This window comes from Cydia pomonella, chromosome 24 (assembly GCF_033807575.1).
Source record: "Cydia pomonella isolate Wapato2018A chromosome 24, ilCydPomo1, whole genome shotgun sequence".
Taxonomy (NCBI): domain Eukaryota; kingdom Metazoa; phylum Arthropoda; class Insecta; order Lepidoptera; family Tortricidae; genus Cydia; species Cydia pomonella.
Window position 1 is genome coordinate 13,751,151 of NC_084726.1, and position 15,398 is coordinate 13,766,548.

Below are 15,398 nucleotides of genomic sequence, written 5' to 3' on the forward strand. Positions count from 1 at the left end.
GTTTTAAATCGACACGAGTTGCGAATTACCTATTCGCACATGTATCGTACAACGTTTTACAGTACATATGGCCCTTTAAATGTTCGACACAGTAACGTAATATGCTACTTCTCGCACTAGTGCTATAAAGTAGCCCCATATGTACTGTAATATTTATTATCCATCTGTGATGTTTATTTCTTGTGAAGATATCGAAGTTTCGCTGTGTAGCACTTATCGATATATAATATGATCAAAATCGACCCGTCCACATCCCTAAAAATCCACACATACACATTTTTACGCACATATACAAAGCAGTATAACCACCAAAATGGCTACGGCTTGAGTATTCAAATTTGTATTGAGAAAAGGCAACTATATCCTGTCTTTATTTGCCTCTCTATCGCTCGAATATGCAATACGCATGCACTCTTCGTCAAAATCGGTTTCAAACTTTTTCGACTGAGTACGCGCAATAAACGCCTAGTAGTAGTATTTAAATGTTTACCGTATTCATTTAAAGCATCGTAGGACAATGCCGCTATGTAAACTGTAAGGTGGGTCTTAAATTAGTGTGAGTTATTTTGGCACCGGACTCAACCTTCACGTTACAATATTTAAAGTATTGCGCTGTCATAGTAACGAAAATGATAAACACGTCAATCGGAGTAAACAAGTAACTAAATGATGCAAACAAGAAAATATTGCAAAATAGGTACATATATATGTACCGATAATTATTTTGTGTTAAAAATATGAGGCAAATTATACTGCCCGATTATACGGACTACATATTAAAAACGATTATCTTGGAAACAGTCAATAGGTGAACAAAGTTATAGTAAAATTGGTGCATAATTTCAGGGCTTGCCTGGCCCACGCATGATGTACCTACCTACCACGACCACGGCCGTCTCCTATTACTATTTTTTTCTAATTCCCTAACTAGCGAATAATATTTCATGTTCATAGTCTAGAATTTAAAACCTTAGCTACATATTTGTGGCGCTTGGGGTTGAAGTTGAAACCCTGGGGTCCTAGCGTGGGTCTATGAGGAAATGTCAAAACGCCTTTTAAAGGTTTCTGGTGACCAGAGGCCTGGCCTATATTTCAATCGGCGGATCAGTATTGTTATCCAGAGGGGCAGCAGCCTTCTGGACACACCACCGACCGACCAGAATTTATTTATAAGTTTTTACTCTTAAGTGTTTTGATGATATTTTATATATAAACTTACAGATGTCGAACCACCAGCAAAGTTTTTGAAGAGGTGTAGTTCCTGGTACCAACTGGAAACTGAAACTAATAATCTACACTCAAGAAAATGAAATATAGTCACAGAAAACTAATGTTTTATTTTATTAAAGAAAAACGTTAAAAAAATGTGTAAACAGAAATATATATTTTTTAATTCGTAGTTGAATTCACATAATATGTATGTAATCTCCTGTACATAGGAATCGTCTTTTTGTAGGTTTATATAAACAATAAGTACTTAGGTCGATTTAGGCATCAACTCATCACACCAAAATTTTGTTCTAACCGGTCACACCGCCAAAAGCAGTATTATTTGTTTCAACCCGTCACAAGTAGATTTAGTTCTATTAGGACACATCGTAATTTTGTAGCTATTGGTCAAACTGCAAATCTGTTCCTATTCGTCATCCCGTCAAACTGTTCTAACTAGTCACAAGGAGGATACCGAAACAAATTTCACTACCCGCCAAACGTGTAATATAGACCATACAGTAGGTCTTAATGGTGATGGCGACTGTACAATGGGGTTGCGTATACATACAAAGAGCATTCAAATAGTTGGTGATAGACCAAGTGACCGAGTTACTAACAGTTATATCTTTTTTATAAATAATGTAATAGCGTAATTTTTGGAAAAATAATAAAGGATTCATGAACCATCTCGTAATTTTTTAAAAACGGACTTTAAATCATATGCCTGAAAGATGTGTTAAGGTATACTTACAACTTGGATCGTGAACGTGGTTTAGAAGCAACTGGGTGCGGAGTAAATTGCTTGATTTTTTTTAGAATTTTGAGCGTTTCTAGGAGAATATGTGGAGCGAGCATTATTCGACGTGTAGGTGTGGGTTCAACAAAAAGATCGCATGTCAATAGTGCTTTATTGTCGTTAAAATTCAATTAATAATCGCCTTTATCGACCATCAACTGTGTGGTCACTTTTTAATTGATTGACATTGTCAGGTATAGTTTCACTACTCGCCGCCGCATTATTCATAGCGCATTACTTATACTATCGGATACAAGATGTCGCTGATTCTTGTAAAGTTATGTTTTTAAAAAAAAAGACGCCTTACTCTATGCCATATATTGTATGAAAGGAAGGGTATTCCCTGTCGTACGTCAAAAAATCCAAGATGGTGCCCAAGCCCATGGACAATAAAGTCTAGCAATAAAATCAACACTTGTCAAAATTTGACATTAGCAATCCACAGTCAGGTGACAATCAAATCAAACCGATCCACTTCGAGTTCAGAGCCATTACAAACTGTATAGTAGTAATAAACAAAGTTGATTTTAGTTTGATTATTTTTTCTATGAATGAGTTTTGATTGTTCCAAATGATAATATCCACAGTTGATAGAATCAACACTTGATACAATCAACATGCGATAGAATCAAGTGTTGATTTGATGTGGACGCGAAATTTGACAGTTATGCATGTCGAATAAGGCCCCTTATTGAGCTTACTGTGAAACTTAGTCAATTTGTGTACTAAATAATGTTGATTATGAAGTTTGTCTATACTTCACAATGCAGTGGTTGTACATTTAGTGATTTTTGCGCCAAATGCTCGGAGAGCGACTACAATAATTCTCTGAACTCGGTTCCATACACTTCGTTATTACGAAGCCCATTGTGTTCGCCATTTGCAAGCACGACAACTTTTGCAGAAGCTACAACTTTGTGAAACAGGGGATGTTATGTTATGTTGGGTAATTTCGAAAATTAGATGGATTTTACAATCGCAAATACCGGGTTGAGCAAAAAATTTAACTGTAGGCTGTACTCCTCAACTGACCAACGTTTTTGTTCAGCGACTTTTAAAAATAACTTTCGTTTTAATTTTTAGTTCACTTTAAAGTTTATTCTAAGACGCAATGTATTACAAATTGTATATTTACGGTTTGACAAGCAACGTCAATTACAACGATGATGGCAAACATTGCAGATAATATTTAATTTGTATGAAAAATCGAAAGTCAAAAGACTTAATCTTTTTTTAAAGTTATTGAACAAAAGTGTCACCGTTTGAGGAGTACAATTTATGTTTTAATTATATGTTCGTATTACAGGCCCCGCAAATAATTTCGAAATTTTAGAAGCGTTCTTGAAATTAATACTTATAACGGTTATCCCATGTACTCAATCAAAATTAGAATTCCCTAGTACGTTAGAGATCGGTTACAACTATATTATATGCCAGAGTAGTGCAGCATAAGTAGTGATTTGTGTGAGTAGGAATGCAATCAGAAAATTATACTACAGGCCCTTAATTTTTTGTGTGTATAGCAGAGACCTAAATGTGCCATACTTACGCAAAAGCTTTGTTTTTCTCAAAATAGCCAAATTTGGCACTGGAAGACTTGGTCACTTTTTTTTTTCACATACATATATTTAAAATATCCAAATTGAGTTTTAAAGCCTTAAAAAAAGCCTAATCACTCAATGTACAGATTCCAATATTTTGACTTATGTCAACATTTGTTTCATTCTCATGCAATTTACACGCATTTCAAAATACGCCTTAGTATCATTTCAGTCATGAATTTCCAAACACCAGTAATGTCACCAGAAAGCAGAATTAAATTGTAGTTAAACGTCTACATTTTTCCACGCACCAGTATTATCACCAGCTGCCACTAAGCATAGTAGAATTCGGCACACGGCGGAAAAAAGTCAATAACTCGAAATAGAAAACTGAAGAAATTTGAACTTAAACTAGAATTAAATAAGGTTCAAAATTCTCAAATTGTATGTCTCGAGTTATCAACTTCTTCCCGCCATGGACGGAATTGTGGTTGAACATCTACATTTCTGTGTTTCGTAGCTGGAATGCAGTCTGCATTTAAATTCGGAATCTTTATTAAGTGCTGGAAAAGCTATGTGGAATCTTTGCGGGCTGAAACAGACATAATTCAAATTATTTACTTTGGAGGAGCCGTACTGAATTTATTTAAGATTTTGAATGTTTTTCAGTTTAAAAAAATACTGACCTTGACCTTGACATAACTGGTACCCACATTTAAGGAAGATTGGATTGTAAATTTTTGACCTTGAGTGCATGCACATAGATGACACCTTGCTGTCATCTCTATTGTCAATGACATAAGTTGAATGATAACATGTTCTGGTACAGAAGACATTGCGGTCACGGTCAGTGTTGGCCGAATGTTAATTGGAATTGACCAATAACCATTACAAATTGAACCGTAAATTGTCACCGTCCTTTGACCTTTGCGTACGAAGCTGATGGTCCCGGGTTTAAATCCTGGTAAGGGCATTTATTCGTGTGATGAGCATGGATATTTGTTCCTAAGTCATGGGTGTTTTCTATGTATTTATGTATTTATAAATAATTATATATTATATATATCGTTGTCTAAATACCCTCAACACAAGCCTTATTGAGCTTACTGTGGGACTTAGTCAATTTGTGTAATAATGTCCTGTATTTTTTTTTAACACTGATTACGATCGGGAAGAAACTTATTTAACAATAAAACGTTAATTTATACAATAGGGTGAGCTGATCTAAGAGCATCACAAATCCGATAAGAATACACAACACCAAAAACCACGAAGTTGTTTAGGATGCGCTTTTTTATGTCGTATTGGGAGGTATAAAAGGTTCAAGCTGTAAAGACCTCAACAAACTTTTTTGTTATTTTTATTTATATAAAATATTCAAATCCACTGAAACCCCTTTTTCTGTATTGCTAATTGTATAAATAGCAACGTCTACATTATCTAATTCAGAGCATCAACAAAACTCGTATTTTTACTCAAGATGTCACCAGGAGCGCGATTCGAACTTACACATTTATGTGAATTTACGAGTATATTGATATAATTTATGTATCATTTACCCTTGCATCTCGCTCTAACATCTAAAGCCTCCAAAGGCCTGGTAATATAAATCCGCCATACAAATCAAAGATCCAAAAAATTGCTACCGAAATTTAGACCCATATAGTATGGGAAATGGATTAGTTTATATTTTATTTCAAAATTGAAGGAAACGAAACAAATGCAACTTTGTTCCAATTGAAAATGATTTAAATTTTAATCAAACTTTATAAGTAGGTACTCACTTGACACGCGTTGTGTGGACAGGATCACGTCAGAGACAAAAGCCACATTACAGATTAGCACACACTGGGCCCAAAAATAGAGCAGATTGGAGAGCACTGGTGAAGAGTGACCACAGTCGTCTCGGCCCTCAGCCATGAAGATAACGACGAGGAAGAAGACTTCCTATTTTAGATCCATGAGCCTTACGAAGATGGGGTAATTTTATATTTGACCATACTTTGAGGGGTGAATACGTAAGTCACAACTTTAAGTATGAACCCTAGAATCGCAAAAAAAAACAGCTTTTCCACATCAAACACCGAAATATGCTAAGCGGAAATGATTTACCGACACATTTACCTTATCCTTCCATTTTATTGAGAATCTTTATTTTGTTAAATCGCAACTCCATTTGTCATGGCTAATTTTGGACGCCTATATCATTTAATCAGACATACCAGAAACATCTTATATACTTTTAGATGCAAGAAAAATGCACTTGGAGTATAACATATCAATATTAAATCAATACCAGATTTCCAAGTTCGAAAGCCTCTCGAGGAAGCTCTTGAATATTTGAATGGGAAAGAGTTTGTATCAAGATAAATGAGTTTGCAGCGTTTGATAAACGAGGGCTGGTTAATTATATCACTTGAGGGGGGTTCAAGGAGGGGGAATATGAAATTGAGGGGGGGAGGGGGGTGAAGAACGTTAAATGTAGGGTATTGGGTTGATAAGTTTTTGTGTGAAATTTTATTCATGCAGGTTTTGCATGCAAAGTTGCATGAGAATTTCAAAAGTTTAATTAACATACTATTGGGGGATAAAAAGATCTTTGTGTGAAATTTCGTTTAATATGAGGTTTTGCAAGTAAAGCCTCATATCAAACCTTATATTAATATAAATGTATTATCTAGTAGTAGAGATAATCCGTGTTTTTTCTTTACGTGTACAGCCCACTGGTCCAAATAGCTAGTTCATTCATCTCAGTTATTACTCCATACACTAAGAGCAATTAATAGCAGAATAGCCTTTCAGGGTGACCCATTTCGGTAATGTAGCCAGCCTCCCCGTACAAATTATACGTAGGCGGTGAAGAATTCATTAATGTAGGCCAGGAATAAGTGAAAGAATATAAAAGATTTATGGTACCGTTCGAATGCAGACTACACCAGCATTACTGCAGTAGTTTTGCAGCGCGTACGAATTACTGCCGAAGCAGCCAGTGACAGTTTTCAATCGCTAGGAAGCGGAAGCGATTTGCAATTGCACGTTGGCTACGCGGCCTGTGCTGCTGCAAATGTCCAAAAATTGGACAGCAAAATATATGTTTAGTACTTTAGTACGACGTATCGAAAATTTTAGCATCTGGAGGCCTACCGCGAAAATCGAAGTTCGTCAATTGTGAGCATTTTTCTCTGTCACGCTAATTACGTCTTAGTAAGAGTAAAAGAGAAAGATCCCCGCAATTTGCGAATTTCGATTTTCCCGGTAGGCCCCCTGGTATCTTTAAGGTAAGCAATAACAAAACTCGTAAAAGTATTGTTTGGTGAACTGGTTATTCATGACATCGACTTCCTTTCTGTAGTTGCCGCTTACACGACTGCTTTATAGCAGAAAAAGATGTATCATAGATGCCTCTATTTAAACACCTCATTGTACGGACAAATGAGGCCGATTCAAGACAAAATTTTCCATGTAGATTAGTCTAAAAACACACTTCAATACTGCAGTGGCAGCATGGTTCTATTTTTATCGCTTGTCGCTATGTCCGTCACTTTCGCACTTGCGTGTACTTATTAGAACGTGACGGGCATGGTGACAAATGATAAAGAGCCGACCATCTTAGCCCTACTGTACTTGTGATATTTCGATTAATTCTTGTTTTGTTTTACTTTAGACAGACGCCACACTAGCGTTTTTCGAGCGTCGGCGTCTTGTCAACTCTATGCCTGCTGGGTATGAGTGTGGGGGGGCTCTTAAATGGTAAAACCCGTTTTGCCGCATATGCGCTACGCTACGCGCGAAGTATCGGGATGAGCGCAGTTTTCGGGAAGCAAGCAAACGCCGCATTTCTAGATTTTATTGTTTAACGATGCGTCACCTTACGCGAACTCCGATTTTGTGATGTACCGTTCCCGGTAAAATTCCCTAGGTGTGATTATTCCCGGAAACGTTCCCAGAAAATCCAAAGTGGCGACTGTTTTAAGCAAACCCACTTTTCAAGTAATTTTGGTTGGAAAACCAGTTTACGGTTTATGGCTACTTTTTTTTACTAAGCACTGACTTGTAATTATAGCTAGCTTTAATTAAAGTTGTAATTCACTTAATCTATGGTTCAATATTCCCCTGTTTGGGGAATAATCCCGGGAAGAGGAAAAAAATCCTAGGAGTTTTCCATAAGGGAATATTTCCTGTTCCGGGATAATTCCGTGGGACCACTATTCTGATTGTATGATGGCAGTTGTGTTCGTGACTCTTGTGGATATCAGCTAGATTTTTACATTGTCTTGACATTACTCGCAGTGCATCCTGCGATCACCAATTAATAAACACAAATCCAAATCATATCAAATCACGTCAAAATACCTTCAAACAGGTCTCTGGTTCCCTTCTAAACGGTGGGGGGTGAGGGGGTGTTCCATGACAAATAATTACGCTCTCGACCTTCCGGGAGTACTTAATTGAATATTTACATAAGGGTACGGTAAAAGGTAGCAATTTGCCGTAAGTATGTCGGTACATATATATTTATATGTTATGTGTCTTTTGATCAACAGTGTAACTCTGAAGTGGATCAAAGGACACAGCAACTCGCGAGGTGATGATGCAGCCGACATATTAGCGAGAAGAGGCTCGGAACTGAAGGTGGCAGGACCGGAGCCAATTCTACCTCTACCTTATGCCTGGCTACGGAACATGCTGCGACATAACACCAAGGTAAAACACCAACAGTACTGGTCTAAGCTAGACATGTGAATGCAGGCGAAGGAAGCCCTCTAGATAATCAACCCCGGTATATCAAGGAGTCTGGGACAGTGGCCACAGCTCCGGCTTCTGACTGGGGCCATAACTGGCCACGCCTCACTAAACAAGCACCTGTTAACCCTACGTGCTACAGATAGCCCCCTCTGCAGGGCGTGCATGGAGGCAGAAGAGACAGCCAGCCGCCCACGCCATTCTCGAATGCCCAGGGGTGGCAGAGTACCGGGCACAATACCTCGGTTCGCTGAGGTCTCCCCCAGAAGTCGTCGGCAACATCAAGGGTCTGCTAGGTTTCTTCGTAGAGTTGGGTTGGCAAGAGTAGAGCCGATAACCCACCACACAAAATAGGCGCAATTATATGCCGTAGTGTTGCGGAAACCAAGTCCGCAAGTACCTATAACTTATCCTACATAAGGGTACGGTAAAAGGTAGCACTTTGCTGTATGTCGGTACATAATTATATATTTATATGTTATGGCACCTGTCAATTGAATAGGCTTGACGGGAAAATATTGTACCATAATTATTACGACTTCAACAGCTTATAAACAAAAGACGAAATGTGTATTTTTTCACTAATTACAGTAATTACCTAACTGATAATACTAACCACAATTAAACAGTCAATGAAAATGGGAAGCAGCGTTTAGGACTTTCGTTAAAAAGTCATATTTTAATTGTAGCGTATAAATATAAAATAATATTGGACACTTATTTTTTTTATTATTTTAATTTGGTACAAAAGCGGCCTTACGATTAATGGTTCTAGGTATTGATATCATTCTTGGAAGAAATGTATTTCAAATATTTCGTATTAATAAAATAACAAGCAATGTTTTTGAAAAATAGTGTATCAACATTCATAGTTATGATCTGACCAGATATTTTTCTGGCAAAATTCATTCATAGGTTTGTACTCAATTGTACAGATGTATTTAGTTACAAAAGAAAAGTAGTAACTTCATATTAGACACTTATTTAAGCAACATGAACGATGATGCCTTTAGTGCGTGCCGAATAGAGGCAATAAGTAACGCTCTGCAAAAAAAATTAACATCGTTTAACATAACATAACGTTTCTACTTGAAACTAACTGTTCAGTAGCTTCAGACTATTTTTCTACTTATTTTTTATGATTCCATGCTAGCATTATCTCTTTAATCTAAATAGAAGCAAGATAGTGCCTTGATACGATATGGATCGGATATATCAGTGTCAAAAGTGACTTTTTGATTGAAGCAACGTCACTTAATATATGACGTATCTCAAAGTTCGAATCGGGTCGAATTTGATATTACTCACATAATTCACTGTTTTGCAAATATACGACTCCATTCTAGCCATATGATTTTGCTGCGTGCTTAATAAAAGCAAATAAATATTTCGCACGTATTTATATCGAATACACGACCCAATTTCAGCTATATGCCTTTGCTGCGTGCTAAATAGAGGCACAGAAGTGATATTTTGCACGTACGTGGGTATCAGTCTATTTTGGTACTTTCACGAATATTGGCTGTGGGCGGGTACTTTGGTAAAAGAATGAAAAAAAGAGGTATACGATGAAATTGAAGTTCTTTTTTTTTAAATATTAGCACTATATATGTTAGATGCCGAACTTTGTTCTGCAAATGGCTATTTATCAAAATATGCTATTTGTCTTTAATAAAATCAAGAGTCTTTTGTTATTGAGAAGGATTAATTTACACCATAATTTAGCTTATTAATTTCGTACCTATTTATATACTTGTTTTGATCATTTACCAATTTGTTGTGATATGTAGAACGTACCAGACAGAAAGAAATAACCTTTATTTTTAGGTTTGTACGTTTTCATAGGCTTACTGATAATACCTAAGCTATATTTTCAACAATGAAGCAGATACGTTTATTTTATACTACATTTTTTTTTGTATAAAAAAGGACATAGGAGGAGGGATGGTGGGGCGAACTTGACGCCTTTGACAGAGACTGTTGGAAGACTTCCGAGGATAGGGACACGTGGGAGAATAAGAGGAAGGTCTTTGCCCAGCAGTGGGACAGTCTTCTTCTTCCTCGCGTTATCCCGGCATTTTGCCACGGCTCATAGGTCCGCTTGACAACTAATCCCAAGATTTGGCGTAGGCACTAGTTTTCGAAAGCGACTGCCTTCTGGCTTTCTAACCCAGAGGGTAAACTAGGCCTTGTTGGGATTAGTCCGGTTTCCTCACGATGTTTTCCTTCACCGAGAAGCGACTGGTAAATATAAAATGATATTTGAGCAGTGGGACAATATGGGCTCATAATAATAATATAATTTATTTATCTCTTTCTAGAATTTTGAAAATAGACATGGGTGTAATAATATTATCTCCTTACATAAAAATATTTGTCATTTAGTAAAGTTTAGTTTAAGCGAACCTTCTTGGCATGCTTTGTTAAGCATGCAAAGTTATATTGTAAGAACTTGCTTTGTGTACTACATTCTTACAAATGAATAAATGATTTAATTATTTTAATAATAATAAAAAAGGAATAATTCACCACCTCGGGCAAGACTCGAACTTGCGACCTTACGTAACAGCGGTAAAAAAATGGAAGCAATAGAAAGATTCGCATGACGTTGGTAAGTTTTGGTAGCTTAGTAGTTATGAGCGATCGGACCGGTGATTCCAAAGGTATCAAATAATAACAAAAGTAATATCAAATAATAAAAAAATAATATCAAATAATAACGAAAATAAAATAAATTTTAGTCTGACCCGAAGCAGTAATTTTTAAATTTTCCCTTTGATATATTTATTTATATAAACTTAATAATAAAAAAAAACAAATAAATAAATATTATAGGACATTGTTACACAAATTAACTAAGTCCCACAGTAAGCTCAAAAAGGCTTGTGTTGAGGGTACTTTGACAACGATATATATAATATATAAATATTTATAAAACTTAAATACATATACGAGTAAAACACCCATGACTCAGGGACCAGGATTTGAACCCGGGACCATCGGCTTCATAGGCAGAAGCACTGCCCACTAGGCCAGACCGGTCGTCTTTATTTGTGTTTGTTGCATATGTTAATAATATATACATACTGTTCACTTTTTCTACAATAGTCCTAATGCCTGCTGCGACCGGTTCATGGGTATCTATTGTTGCATCTGTGAACGGGTTCCAGCATGCGTTCTACATGACATTAAATCTCTCCAAGGGGCTCTACGTGTTGGATCTATATCCCCACGCAAGCCTATCAAAAGACCGGGATTTATAGGCCCGTGAAATCCAAGGATATAAATATTTGGTCACACCTACTCCCAGAAACATCACCTACTCAATCATTATCGTCTAGTAAAGAAATAAAAAGTGCGTAAATTAAAACTAGTAAACATAATGTATTCATAATATATGTCAGTAATTACTTTGTTTGTAACAGTTTTCCCAGGGGCTACGAACCAACTCGTTGCGAGATACAAATATCTTGTTTGCATTTTAAATTAGAACGATCTAGGTATTCATTGTGAGAAACGTATTTAAATAAATTTTAAAACTAATTTTTATTTGAGGCAAACGAGCAGACGGATCGCCTGATGGTAAGCGATTACCGCTGTCCATGGAACCTGCAACACCAGAGGGGGTGTAAGTGCGTTGCCGGCCTTTAAGATGGGATGGGACTTTACTCCAATGGTACCGTCAAGTTTAAGAAAACATCGATATGATAATTATCTAACGTGCGCAAAATTTCAAGAGAATCGGGTGAGAAATGAGACTTAAAGAAGAGAACAGCCGAGAATACCAAAACATTTTTGCCCAAACTAAAATGGACACCTTCGCTATCGCTCGGCCAATGCCAATAAAGAGCTGCACTCCCGCTCTACCGACCGTCTCTAAGTAGAGTATGTGTACAAACGCCATTTCATCACTTTTAACTCTGGAGTTAAAAGTGATGAAAGAGCTCGTAGGCGATCTTCACCACACTGACCTTCTGCCATCATTTTATGGCTTTTAGCAGCAATTTCAGTTCACCAAAATGTCCTTTACCGTGAGAAAATGCAAGAAAATGCAAGCTTTATCACCAAAACCCAGTGTCAATATGATGGTGCCATCATCAGACATTTTACAAATAAAGAGAATTTTCCAAATCAGTCCAGCAATATTCGAGTAACAAATATCTCGACGGATTCTGAACCTCTTCATAACTATGACAATTGAACTTCTTTCTGAAGTCGGTTTAAAACGAAAAGTACATCATAAAGCTATCCTAAATAATTCTATTGTTAAAAGGAAATAAGCTATCAAAAAATTCCCATAATTATAATTTATAACTCCTATTAAAAATAATTGTTTTAATTACTACTAATTACAATTTTGTATTAGGTATTATCATTGGGAAACCGACCGAATGTTATTTTTAATCGTCGCTAATTTTTAATGTAAGTTGAAGCCGTTTTTTATTTAAAAACAGTCATATTGTAGTGGAAAGTAGTTTTTTGTTCGCTTGAAGAAAGATTGAACTGTTTATCGAAGTTGTTTAAATAACGCTGCCAAGACGCAAAATTTAAGGAATTGTATTTATGACTTATTTTTAATCCCAATTTTTTGGCAGGGATGCAAATGAAAAGTATCTATACATCGGTATAAAGAAAGTATACCGCGGTGTATACTTGTAGTTTAGCTATGAGCTTCCTTAAACCTTAGAAGCTTTCGCATACAAGCCGACAACTCTGCCAAGCTTCAGAACCTTACGACACCAATGCATACCTAATGAAGGAAAGTATGTATTACGCTTATATGATAAATAAATAAATATATGGGGACAATCTTACACAGATCGACCTAGCTCCAAACTAAGCAAAGCTTGTACTATGGGTACTAGGCGACGATATACATACGTATATAGATATATACATAGAAAACACCCATGACTCAGGAACAAATATCCGTACTCATCACACGAATAAATGCCCTTACCGAGACTCGAACCCGGCACCATCGGCCTAATAAGCAGGGTCACTACCCACTAGGCGAACCACGCGATTGTCTACTTCTATATCACGAATATACAATGAATGAATGTATACATAATTACTTATATGCCTCCTAGAAACCCTAGATAGCTTTTGGCATAAAAGCTCTCAAATCTGCCAAGTTCCAAAACTTTACGATTATCTAATTCTGTTGACCGACCGTTGCCAAACTGAAGCTAATGTTTATGTTCCAATGTGTTACGAGCCATAACCCACTGAAGGTTGACTGGAATAGAATTTTCGTGGAACATATTGTAAGGTTCGTTAAAGGGTAGTTATTTATGTATAATTATAGAATTTATTAACATTTACTGGAGATTTGTTAAATTTATGTTTATGTCTTACCTGCAGAGAATTAATTGAACTTATAATAAATAAATGTAATTTTATCAGCACCTCTAACTAATTTACAAGACTTCAAACTATTTTGGAATGAATTTATGCCTTTTCTCTGACACAGGAAATATATATTATATATTAGTACAATGCCTCAGGGGCCTATTTTAAATTTAAGCTAGTTATAAATTTAGTTCAGTATTTGGACAGCGGTGGTGGCCGAGTGGATATGACGTCCGACTTTCAATCCGGAGGTCACGGGTTCAAATCCTGGCTCGTAGGTACCAATGAGTTTTTCGGAACTTATGTACGAAATATCATTTGATATTTACCACTAGCTTTTCGGTGAAGGAAAACATCGTGAGGAAACCTGCATACATCTGCGAAGAAATTCAAAGGTGTATGTGAAGTCCCCAATCCGCATTGGGCTAGCGTGGGGACTATAGCCCGAGCCCTCTCACATATGAGAGGAGGCCTGTGCCCAGCAGTGGGACGTATATATAGGCTGAATTATATATAATTATATATTTGGACAGTTACAGTATTACCTCTGTATGTATCTATTATGTATATAAAAGTTTATAATTTAACTGATCAATCGTAGATTTTATTGTACTACGAAATAAAAGTTATATTTTCTATGTATATTCCAAATTCATTAAAACCCAATAGAATAAGAAGTTTGATTTTTTTACGGTGCCTAAGTACTTTTTTTGCGGCTGAAAACAAATTTATTTTCATATCCCTAATTTCTTATTTTTCTATTCCTTAAAATCTCTGTTTGAGTTTTCCAAGTCAGCTTTATATTATTACCAATTAACAGAAACAGGTAACTATTTAAAATTTACAATATCTCTATTCTAAAGTCATAAATCATAATATCTTATTTTATATAACTTATGTTTTCAGATCAATTTAAATCTATTATAACAGTAAAATTTATTACATCGTATAATCCCACCGCTAAATTTCCAGTGGCCTGAAAAACATGTTTAAAATTTTCCCGAGAAAATAGCACATCTAAATAAAACGTAACAGATGACTGTCATCAGTACAAATAGATGAATATACCGCTATATGTAAAAATCAGTAAATCTAAAAATAAACTTACAATTCGCTCAGTATCCAAAATCCACACAGATCGAGCACTAAATCTTTAAAATTCACTACACAGCACACCACATTGCATTCACTACGAATTCGTTCGCGAAGATTCGTTCGACAGGTCCGGGCGCGACGGAGTTTCAACCGACACTGATGTTGAACCCCGGGATCCGTCGCTGTGTGGGTGTATTATACACAAGCTTGACTATTTTTAAATCTTATTCGTAAAGGCATAGGGGTTACTGTGAGTCAGTTGAATGTTGGTGGAAGTGTAAGGGTGGTTTTGTGTGTGTGTGCCAGGTCACAAGTAAGAACTGGCACATTTCGGTTAGGCTTTTTGTATTGGGAATTTTAAGTGTTACGTATTAGTGCTTGGGTCAAGTGGACTATTCGCACTAGTGATGAGCAGTAGGAAAAGCTTACGGAATCTTCTTGTGAAAGCCCTAGGCACAGTATAATATTATACTGTGCCCTAGGAATGAAGCGCTTGCAGGATTTTTTTGGGAATATGGTTATTTTCGGTAAAATTTTAGAGTTTCTGGGAATTTTTGTTTTTTTTTTTTTGTAGTAGTAGTAGTAAAACACTTTATTGTACAAAAAGAAACATAAAACAGGAAAGAACACACATAATTCGTACAAAGGCGAACTTA

The 15,398-nt window shown here is 36.3% G+C and overlaps 1 protein-coding gene and 1 long non-coding RNA gene across 18 annotated transcripts in view; one reads left to right on the top strand and one right to left on the bottom strand.

The window, feature by feature from the left end:
• Positions 1-14,910, bottom strand: part of LOC133531155 (hemicentin-2) — a 782,365-nt gene extending 767,455 nt beyond the window's left edge. For all 17 annotated transcript variants that reach the window (XR_009801479.1, XR_009801478.1, XR_009801476.1 and 14 more), the window contains exon 1: positions 14,756-14,910. The gene's annotated coding sequence lies outside the window, so the exon portion shown is untranslated. The remainder of the gene's footprint in view (positions 1-14,755) is intronic.
• On the top strand, positions 60-1,327 carry LOC133531074 (uncharacterized). Its single transcript, XR_009801444.1, has 2 exons — positions 60-808; positions 1,222-1,327. It is a non-coding gene; the product is annotated as an uncharacterized LOC133531074 (long non-coding RNA).
• Positions 14,911-15,398: the final 488 nt, after the last annotated feature.